The following is an 11,693-nucleotide window of genomic DNA, read 5'->3' as shown; positions in this document are numbered from 1 at the left end:
TAAGCCAGCAGATGGAAATGCTCTCAACTTCCCATCAGGAAACCTATAAGCCTTTATTTATTTTCTCCATCTTCTCCTTTTCCCTCCTTGTGTAATGAAGAGAGCACTCTGCCACTAGCCCAAATGAAATCCTTCCACTGCTGTCCCCAGTGCCATTCCCTTCTGCTTATTCAAACAACTTGCTGCTTTGGTTTTCCTTTCTCTCTCCCATATCATAGAACTTTCTAGAGGGATATCCATAGCTTCAAATGCTTCTATTAAGAATGAAGAAAGGTCTAAGATCAATTATCTAAATGTTCACTTTCAGAAATTAGATGAAAACTAGGCAAATTGACTGAAAATAAATCAAAAGCAATAACTGAGATAAGAGCAAGATTCACCTTGAATCTATTTTTGTATAAGGTGTAAGTTGGTGCTTGAGTTTCATTTTTTTGCATGTAGCTGTCCAGTTCTCCCAACACCATTTGTTGAAGAGGCTATTTTTATTCCATTTTATGTTGCTGCTTCCTTTGTCAAATATTAATTGACCGTAGAGGCTTGGGTTTATTTCTGGGCTCTCTGTTCTGTTCCATTGGTCTATGTGCCTGTTTTTATGCCAGTACCAGGCTGTTTTGATTACAGTGGCCTTGTAGTATAGTTTAGTGTCAGGTATTGTGATTCCTCCTACTTTACTCTTCTTTCTCAAAATTGCAGCAGCTATTCGGGGTCGTTTATGGTTCCATATAAATTGCTGAAGTGTTTGTTCTATGTCTGTGAAATATGACACGACTCCACTCTAAGAAGACAAGTAACCCAATTAAAAAATGGGCAAAGGACTTGAACAGACACTTCTCCAAGGAGGACACACAGAAAATCCAAAGACACAAGAAGCGATGCTCAATATCGCTAGCCATCAGAGAGATGCAAATTAAAACCACAATGAGACACCACTTCACACCAGTCAGAATGGCCATCATAAACAAAGCAACAAACAACAAGTGTTGGAGAGGATGTGGAGAAAGGGGGTCCCTAGTGCACTGTTGGTGGGACTGCAGACTGGTACAACCATTATGGAAAGCAGTTTGGAACTTCCTCAGAAAACTAAAAATGGATCTGCCTTTTGGCCCTGCAATTCCATTGCTGGGACTCTATCCTAAGAACACTAAAACACCAATACAAAAGAACCTTTGCACCCCGATGTTCATAGCAGCACAATTTACAATAGCTAGGTGCTGGAAGCAACCTAGATGCCCATCAGTAAATGAATGGATCAAAAAACTATGGTACATTTACACAATGGAATTCTATGCAGCAGAAAGAAAGAAGGAGCTCATACCCTTTGCAACAGCATGGATGGAGCTGGAAAGCATTATGCTAAGTGAAACAAGCCAGGCAGTGAAAGACAAATACCACATGATATCCCCTTTAACAGGAATCTAAACAACAAAACAAAACAAAACAAAACAAAAAACTAGCAAATATAACCAAAGACACTGAAATAGGGGATAGTCTGACAGTGGCCAGAGGGGAGAGAAGAGGGAATTTCAGGGGGGAATGGGTAGGGATTACAGGAACAAATTTGGAGGACACATGGACAAAAACTAGGGGTGGGGGATAATGGGGGGAAGGGGGGAGGGTTGGGTGGATGGGCTGGGATGGGAGTAGGGGGGAGAAAACTGTACTTGAACAATGATTGAAATAAAAATAAAAATAAAAATAAAAAAAGAGCAAGAATCAGTAAAATTGAAAACAATCAACAAAGCCAAAATTTAGTTCTTTTGAACAAAAAATTAACAAAACTGATAAACCCCAAACAAAACTGATGAAGAAATAAAAGGAGAGAACACAAATGATCAATATCAGAAATGAAAGGTTATCATTACAGATTGTGTTTATCAAATGATTAGAAAGGAAAACTAATAAAAATTTTGTCAATAAAATTGATGGTATAGATGAAATGGGCCAGTTCCCTGAAAGACATACAAAAATAACCTTATATCAACCAAAAAAAAATTAAACCAATTATCAAAAACCTCACCACAAAGAAAACTTCAGGCCCAAGCAGTTTCAGTGGAGAATTTTATCAAATGTTCCAGGAAGATTTGGTGTTATTCAGCATCAGGTTTGCACAATCTATTGCAGAAGTAAAGGAGGGGTGAACTACGATAGAGGCTACAAAGGAGCAAGGGGAGTCAGACATAAGGAAAATATAGTTTTATGATTCTATTTAAGTCCTAGAATAAATAAAAATAATTTATTGAGAGATTAACTGGAACGTGATGTTAGTAACTAGTGTACGTCCTAGAATATAGGGATAGGTTACATGAAGGTCAAAATTATACAATGTGCATTTCAAAGGAGTAAATTTAATAAATAAACAAGAAGGATAGAGAGTAGATGGAGGTAGAGATGGACCAGACAGGCAGAATTGAGTTGTTGGAGTTGGGTAATGGGTGAATGGGGGTTTATTACTTTATTCTGTATGCATTCTGTGTGCTTTAAATTCTCTATAATAAAAAGTTTAAAATGAAGTAGTCATGAAGTTTGACTTATAAAATGAAATATTATATTTGTATATCACACTATTTCAAACCTGCATGCTTCAGGTTTTCACAAAATGGAGTATATTTTTATTTCCTTCCAATCTTATTTTTTTTAAATTGTTCTAACCTGTGTACTGAATATGCAATTTTGCATCCAGCTTTCCTAGTCACATTATGCCACAAGCATCTCTGCACAGTTTCACAGTCTTCTAATGGCTACTCCTCTAGCTTCTTAATACTGAAACTCAAATTCTATCTCATTATTTTACCTACATTGAATGTTAGTGTTACTCAGAATAATACAGCTCGAGTGCATCCTTCAGGAACACACATTTAACTAGTTATGTCCTTTATGCCCACCCTATACTAAGGATTTAAGTTAGCCTAAAAAGACACACAAAATACAGCAAGATAGAATAAATTCAAAACAGAATACAAAAAGAAAAAAAGGTTGAAGATAAAGTTAAATTAAGGATATTTAAGGAAGAAGAACCAAACACTAATATTTACCAAAGTAAATTTCAACAAGCCAAACTCAGAACATCTAACTTTGAGCAATAATGTTTCCTATTGGTTGGGGCTGAGGTGGAGAAAGCTCAAAGATTAACCAGCTGGTGTACAAAAGGGGGACCAGAAAAAAGACCCTCCTATAAGAAATCGCTATCTTTGTGTCAATAAAAATCTAGGGAATATCCACACAATTGATAACTTTAGAAGAGTTGATAACTTCAGGAATAGTTTTTAATCTTAGAATAGCTGAGGCGCAGGGGAGAGGAATGGGTTCAAATCCCCACTCTGCTGCTTTGCAGCCAGTTATCTTGAGAAAATGACTATATCTCTCTCATCCTTCATGTTTCCTTTATAAAACTGAGGGCAAAAACCATCCACCTTATAGTACTGTTGTGAAGATTTAATGCAGGTTCAACAAATACTGATGAGACACACTGGGTGGCAGGCACCATTCCAGCCCTATAGGAAGGGGTGGCAGTTAGGTCTCCATTCTTATGAAGCTGACCTTTAGTGGGGATGAAAACATAAAGCAGAGAAACAAATAAGTAATGCAATTTCAGACATTAATGATTTTATTTGAGCAAATGGTGCTCGTAATAGGACTAGATTAAAAGGGATGGGTATGCATTTTATCAGATACAGATCAGGAAATTCCTCTGGGAACAGATTCTTTGATATTTATTTATTTTTAATAAAGATTTTATTTATTTATTTTTTGAGAGAGGGAAAGGGAGAGAGAGAGGAAGAGAAACATCAATGTGTGGTTACCTCTTAAGCACCCCCTACTGGGGACCTGGCCAGCAACCTAGGCATGTGCCCTGACTAGGAATCAACCCGGTGACCCTTTATTTCACAGGCTGGCACTCAGTTCACTGAGCAACACCAGCCAGGTCAAAATTCTTTTAAAAAAGGACCTGAAAGACAAAAAGAAAGGTAGTAGGGAAAAACCATTTATGCAAATGGAACATCAACACTGAGTCTTGTGTTTTAAGACAAAGCAAAATTCTAGCATGGTTGGAACCGAGGGAGTGAGGGTGCCAGTGGAAACAAACAAGATTGGAAAAGTGAAAGAGGCCAGAGCTCCTGGTAACACAAGAAGCAGCCTGGATTTTATTCCATAGTAAAGGGAGGCCCTTGGAGGATTTGACCAGTGGAGTTTGGTGATCTGATTGATGTTTCCAAGCCACTGTGTGAAAGATGGATTGTAGAGGGGCAAAAGTGGAGGCAGGGAGACCAGCTGAGAGGCTATTACTTATGGGTGCTCAGTACTGTACCTGCCATACAACAAGGCAGTGTACCATGAGTCAAGTCAGCTTGGAAGGTTTTGTAAATTATTCCTTTGTGGACAAAAGAAGAGGATCCTGAAGGAAAGGGTCGTTTTGTTTTGTTTCTTCTCACTCTTCCTCTGATTTCTCCTCAGCCCTACCTCCTGCCTTTTGAAAGCCAGTTGTGACAATCATTGATCACTGTTGCATAAATTTGGCCTTCCTATAAGCCATTATGGTTGGGGTTGGGCCCGAGCAGAAACAGAAAGAGCCTGGGCCTTGTCGAGTTGGCCAGCAGCTTAACTCACCCTAGGCTTTTCACCTGCAAACCCTGTACTCTGTGGATAACCAATGTCTTCTAATGCATCATCCTCTATGACTTAGGCATTCTGTTTCTTGCAGCTGCAAAGGCACTTCCTAAATGACAGGGGTTTCCCTTCATCCTTCCTTACTAGATCTATGCAGGAGGTTCGGCCTCATCAGCTTTAAGAGCTTGACTCAGTTCTTTTTCCTCCAGGCTGTTTTTGTGTTTTATTTTCTTTTTCAATAATAAAGTTAAGATTTTCCTGTATAAATTGCAAACATGTTTTTCATACAGAGAAGTAATCACTCTATTCTTTAGAAACAATCAAGAAAGATATCATTGAACTTGCTACTTAAGGAACAATCCCAGTTCCCAACAAATAATCAAGTTCTTCCATGGAGGTTGGAATCCATAACAGTTTAAGTGCTATGACACCCAAAACCAATGTCCCTGACATCCCAAATTTGCAGTGGCAGGAAAACATACATATATAAATAAGTTATATCCAGTTTTTAAGGAATTAAATCAAGACAGACCAAAAAGAAGACATATACATCATATTAACCAAGAAAACCCCCAAGATTACAAAGATAAGGCTTGCCAATTTGTAGTAACTCTTTGCAAAATTCCAAGGTTCATTTAGTGACAGCTGGCACAATGAAAATTTAAAACTCTGAATAGAAGGGAGGAGGTGGTTCCCATCTGTGTCCTCACCTGATCCTGCCTATTTCAACTGCCAAGACTGACTCTAAGGGGCAGGTATGTTCTACTTTTAATTTTTTAAAAATAACTTATTATAGGGTCTTTCAAACCCAGAGAGCAGAAAGTAATATAACATACATCCATGTACTCTCTGCCGATATTTGACAAGTGTTCACATTTTGTCATTTGCCTTGGATTTAAAAAATGAAATTTTACAGAAACTATAGAATGTTTGTAAGTATCCCACACAACTCTGTCTCCTTATTTATTTAATTTATATTTCATGGTGCATGTCTTTGCAAAATTAGACCACCTACACCCCTCAAACTCCATCCATATTAAGAAAGCTTCTATATAGATGTCTGTCTTCAAAACATACTTTGGTTAGTAGATTCAGCAGTGCCTTGGCCTGCCTAGACAATCCCCTGGTTTCCTTCTAATGCTTGCTAATCCACATTTTTCATTACAGCCCAAGCCATTACAACTACACCTTTCTTCCTTTGTCTCAGCCACCTATCAATTAACTGTGAATCTTACAAGTTTCAAGTGACATATGAGATTCCTGGAAACAGTGCCCGAGGCAACCCTCAAGGCTATTTAAGATTCTGATCAACAGTTCCAATGTTCTAACCCCTGGGGAAGAGGGGTTTCAGGGGAGGGGATGGGGGGAGGAGGGTCATCCCACTACAGCAACCAACTATCCTCAGAAACATTTTACTTCTTTTAAAGTAAGAAGTAAAACCCATTTATTATACCCCATTTAAGTACACCCCCACATTTATTATAAAAGGATATGACTCAGAAACAGCCAGATGGAAGAGATCATAGAGGAAGGTGTGGGGAAGCTGCTCAGAGCTTCCATGCCCTCTCTGAGCCTGTCCCTCTTTCAAATGTCCATGTGCTCACCAACCTGGAAACTCTCCAAACCCCTTTTGGGTTTTTATGGAGGCTTCATCACCTAGGCATGATTGATTAAATAACTGACCATTGGTGATCAAACTTAATCCCTCCTTCTCATTATAGGTCAGTGGTGACAACTGTGGTATTCCAACCTTCTAATCACCTGGTGAGCCTCATCCTTAAATTACCTAGTAGCTTTTCAGAAGTCACCACATTGACATAACAAAAAGCACCTTATCTCTGTAATCACTTAAAAACTTCCCAGGGTTTTAGGAGCTCTGTCTAGAAACTTAGTTGAAGACCTAATTTATACATAAGTTTATTATAAATCATAATATCACACTATTGATCTATATTATCACACTAGTCTTTTTGAAAGAAGTTGGTTTGAAAGACCAAAGTAGGAACCTGCTTCTCAGGATGCTGCTCAGCAGGTGAGAACCCTTCCCCTAGCTGGCCTCATCCTGTTTCACTCCAGGAAGAGACCTGATGGGAGACGACATCAAGGCCAACACAGGGCTTTGAAGGTGCAGCATGAGTCATGGACGACTACTCCATACCTCAGGTCTACCTTCAGGGGCTCTTTCCACATCCTGCTTCCTTTCTGAGTCCCCATGCTTTATGTCGCCAGGATTGCCCCCTGCCCCTATCATGGTTTGTGCCTGCTATGGACTCACACTTCACTCTGTCTCTTTGATGTTCAACTTAAGCTTTATCTTCTTAGCTCTCTCTTCTGTTCCCAATCCTAGCTATCAAAACACCTGTCCTGGCCACAGCCATATATAAAATTTTCCCAGAAGCAGAATTTGGATGTTAACAAGCCTACCAAGGAATAAACATTTTAGCTTTCCCATGATATGAACAACCAATGGGTGTTCTTCCACTGTCTATAAGAGATATGATTCTCCCAAGTCCTGATTTGGGAAAACTGACTTCCTCTTAGAAACCTGAAATCAATACTTTACAATTTCTGAATCTACTAGTCCAACGGGTTTTTATTAGTGTGGCATTTCCTTAGATCAGCCTGATCCCCTCACCCTTTTTTTGGTGGTGGTGTTGTTCTTTTTGGCATCCCTTATAGGTGTCTTTCACTCTTAGCTCAACTGAATACTTAACAAAGGAAAGGGTCTCTTACTTCAGGACCTCATACTTAAAGCAAATTCATCCTACAGGCCCTGAGGCCTGTAGAAGCTACAAAGTAGCTTCTACCAGCAAGTGATGCTTCTACCACCCAGCACTCTAGGAGCTGAGCCTTGTTCAATTCAAAGAGGGGATGAGAAGCAACGTTCTGAGGACAGTGAAGGGTGAGGAGCAAAGATTCCTCAGGTTACAGTGACAGGCTCATCCGAATTCACAGAGGACTTCCCTGGTTTTAGTACTGATAGTCCAGCATCCTGGTAAACCCACTGGTCCTGAGTAAACCAGAAAGGTTGATCATCCTACCATATGTAAAAAAGATTCTTAATCTGATTGCAGGTATTTGATAAAAAAGGAATTTTCTAATTTGAGGTTTTGCAAAAGCTAGGGTTGCCAGCTATTGCATAATGGGTCACAGAGAATTAAGGTTTAAGCTGAGAACTAAAGGATGGTTCAAAGTCATAAAGGCAAAGGACAAGAGTGGCAGTGTGAGACCACCTTATAATGTCCCCCCCAAATTCACCTTTTTGATAAGTGTTCAACAGAAGTGGATAAAAAGGAGAACCCTGGGACCTGTCACTGCATATTATGACATTACTCCATTAACTAAGAGTGTGTTTGGTTAAGTTTATCTGCATCAAAATAACACAATCAAAGCTTTGTTGCATCTTTTGCTGAGATAATGCATTTGATCTTTTAGTTCCTTTTTTTCCCAGACCAGGAATCCTATTCAAGAAAAGCATGAGGTTTGTTTTGCAAGGTGATCCAATTCTGATTCTCAGTAATCTTCAATTTCTTGATCAAAAGCTCACAACTAACTTTAACATCATTAATAAATTACCTTTAAATATTCCATTATGGAATTTTGTCAAGGAGAAAATCTATTTTGAAGAATTTAGTATCTCCCATTTTAAAAAAATCAGGTCAGTATTTGCCCATTCTCAGCATTCTGTCACCCTGCCTATGCTTCATACTTTTTCACAGAAAGCATTGATTCTTCAGTAAAATCTGCACATCCTTTTGGTTTCATGGCTACAGTGTGTAAGCTCCAGGCCCTCAGATTCCTTGAGACTGGCAGGGAGTCCTCTAACTAGCTTCCTTCCTATCTGGGACTTTAGTCGTCTCATACTCATGGTTAGTCTAGCCTTCTTGATTTGAAGATAATTTCTCTAATGGAGAAGAAAGGAGAAAAACACAACAAAATAGAAGTTGAATAGCCTTTTCCCTGTCATCTGTTAAGATAATAGCATTCGTCTTCAAGTAGTCTGATTAAATGTAATTAAGACAAACTTTGAATTCATTTGAATAACTTTTATATTTTTGGTGATATATTTTCATTTTTCAGCTCTTTTGAAACATAGACTTAGATTTGCCCCAGAAATTGGACTGAGAAAAATAAAAATGCATTAGTAAGGGAATGGCAGAAATTACTCATAAATGTAAAGGAAATTAATTCTTTGTGGACTGATTATACATTTCTATTCGGGGGGGGCCAAAAGTAGGTTTATAGTTACAAGTACACAAAATAGTTTATTCTTTTAAGATTTTTTTATTTATTTTTAGAGAGGGAAGGGAGGGAGGGAGGGAGGGGGAGAGAGAGAGAGAGAGAGAGAGAGAAGAGAGAGAGAGAGAGAGACACATCAATGTGTGGTTGCTGGGGGTTATGGCCTGCAACCCAGGAATGTACCCTGGCTGGGAATTGAACCTGGAACACTTTGGTTCTCAGCCCACGCTCAATCCACTGAGCTATGCCAGCCAGGGCTATTCTTTTATTATTTATTAATTATTGTATTATTTTCCATGTGAACAACTATAAACCTACTTTTGCTCCACCTGTGTGTGTATGTTGTGTGTTGTGTGGTGTGTGTGTGTGTTATATATATATATATATATATATATATTTCAAGCCAAAACAAGTGATTTTAAGATGAGGAATTCAATTAATCAAAAGAATGTGTCCGCCCCACTATGATTTGCACCTTGGTAGGTTGAGTGACTTTAGCTTGCACATAGGGCAAACTGTCTGGATTTACCAGTGGGCTGTAAAGTTATTTCAATTAGTTGACTCTCCTGGAGACACCAGATATACAGTTAATTCATCTCCTAGCTTTTTATCTTCCCGAGTAGATATTTAAGGATGAGTACCTGGACCATATATTCCCTAAGTCTGTGAATATTTACTCTCTTCCCTTGGGAATGGTGGTGTTCCCAGAAAGGGTGTTGCTGAGTGACCTCAAAATTTTCTAAACATTTCTTCATTATTTTCTGGCATTTAACATTGAAGAAAAACCTGAGGTTGGCCCCATTTCTTCTTTTCAAGTGACCTATTTATTCTATCTGGATGATGGTAGGATTCTTTTTATTCTTGAAATAACATCCTCACCAAAATATGACTAGTTATTTTTGTTAATTTTGCCTAAGAGTTAGTGAATTCTTTTGAAACAGAAATTCAGATCTTCCCTAAATTTTAGAAATTTTTATATGTCTCTGTAAATGTTTGTGTTCCTTTTGTTTTGTTCTCTTCTTCAGAGATGCTGATTCTATATATTGTTAGATCTCCAGTGTCCACCCTTCATCCATCATATCATTTCTGATCACGTCCATCTCTCTGTTCTCTTTCTCTGAATTATGGGTGATTTTATCAAAACTATCTACATCATGTAACTCAATTTTTGGAGCTTTGATTATTTTATTGGATTATAACTTTTATTACAAACTGTAAAGTGAAATTATTTTAACCCTACCTCTTTGTTTAAGTTCCTCATATCACTTTTCTCCTTAACCTATTATCTTGTCATCTTATTTTCACTGATTTCACTTTAAAAAATTCTGGGTAGCTTTAGTCTAAACTTTTTTTCAGATCCTTAGAGTAAATACATCAATGATTCCTCATGTATTGTTTTCATGACTTATTTCCTTCTTTAGTGTTTTAAATATTAAAATAAATTACATGTTGTTATTTACTGTTTACTGCTCCTTCAATTTATTCAGATCCACCCAGACAGATGGTTTCACTCTGTTGGAGAGGTGGAGGGCCTGTGAACCACTTTTCATGTTCCTGGGTCCTGCTAGTCTGCATCAGCAATTCAGTTGTTCAGTGTTCTGCGAGGAGCAGGGAAGGGAGCTGAGGCCATAGCAGACCCATCAGGAGAGTTGACTTGCATGTCTTATTTTCTTCATGCTCATCAAAACTACAGGACTGGGGACAAGCTTTCTCCATAATATTTTCTATTTTTATGAGCTCCATTATGTGTATACCTCATGGCTTTGTCTCCTTTCTTGCCCCTTGGGGTATGTGGCATTGTCCCTATGATTCTGAAAATACCATCTCAATTTTAAGTGATCCGTTTGGTTTAGCTAAAAGCTCTGTTTCTATAATGTTTCTCACTGGTTCAAGTTGAAGAAATGGCTGTCAAGAGAGTAATCCCCAAAGATCTCCTGGTTTGCTTTTCTTCAGACCTCACCTACCACAATAGAGGATGTTTCCCTGTTCCCTTCCCTCCCACCCATTGCCACACCCACCAGACAAAGCCTAAGCCCTGTCAGAGAATACACTATACAATGAGCTTTCTTTTCAACACACCAGCATCATCTGGGGATGTGCTTAACACAATGGGGCAGCCCCTAGCTCTCCCATGATTTCTCAGGTGTTCTAATTCATGGAATTCAGTTGGATTTGTTGAATATCTGTATCTATTTCTCACAAGGCTTCACAGCCTTCTCAGGCAGAAAAGTTACCTGCTCATTCCCAGTGACCTTTTGAGTTCACTGGAAAGTGCTCTGTATCTATAAGTAATTACATATGGTTGGTTGTCACCAAAGGTGGTTGATACCATGCCCTTGTTTCTGCCCAGAGAAAAGTTTTAAAGTTTTCCTTTTGTTAGTACTTAATTTTGTCAGTTTCTGGGACAGAAGTTTAGTTACTCATTTTTAATTTATTCATTCATTTCATAAATATTTCCTGAGGACTTAATATGCAGAATTATAGTCAACCAGAGACTAGGTTGTCTTGAACAGTCATTTTTCAGTTCCAAAGCCTACCCTTTGTGATTCTAGGTCTCAGACTCTACAAACCAATCCCCGTTCTCCAGTGGGTGCCTTAGCAGGCTCTGCCAGCAGGGTTGCTAAAGAAAGCCTGGAAGGATGGAGATGGGACTGGCTTTCTCCTGCTTGCTGCTCTCTCTCTCTCTGTCAGCCTTGCCACACAGGGCCTTTACCCTGACGGTGACAGCTAGTTCCATTTTCCAGTTCTTTCTCCATACTTCCAAAAGCAGCCTTACTACCTCCCTACCATCACACCACCCACCAGCCTGTGCACCCATGCCTCCAGGTCCTGGCTCTGAGGAGCCCCTC

This window comes from Phyllostomus discolor, chromosome 8 (genome assembly GCF_004126475.2).
Source record: "Phyllostomus discolor isolate MPI-MPIP mPhyDis1 chromosome 8, mPhyDis1.pri.v3, whole genome shotgun sequence".
Lineage (NCBI taxonomy): Eukaryota > Metazoa > Chordata > Mammalia > Chiroptera > Phyllostomidae > Phyllostomus > Phyllostomus discolor.
Note: the sequence above shows the minus strand (reverse complement) of the source record.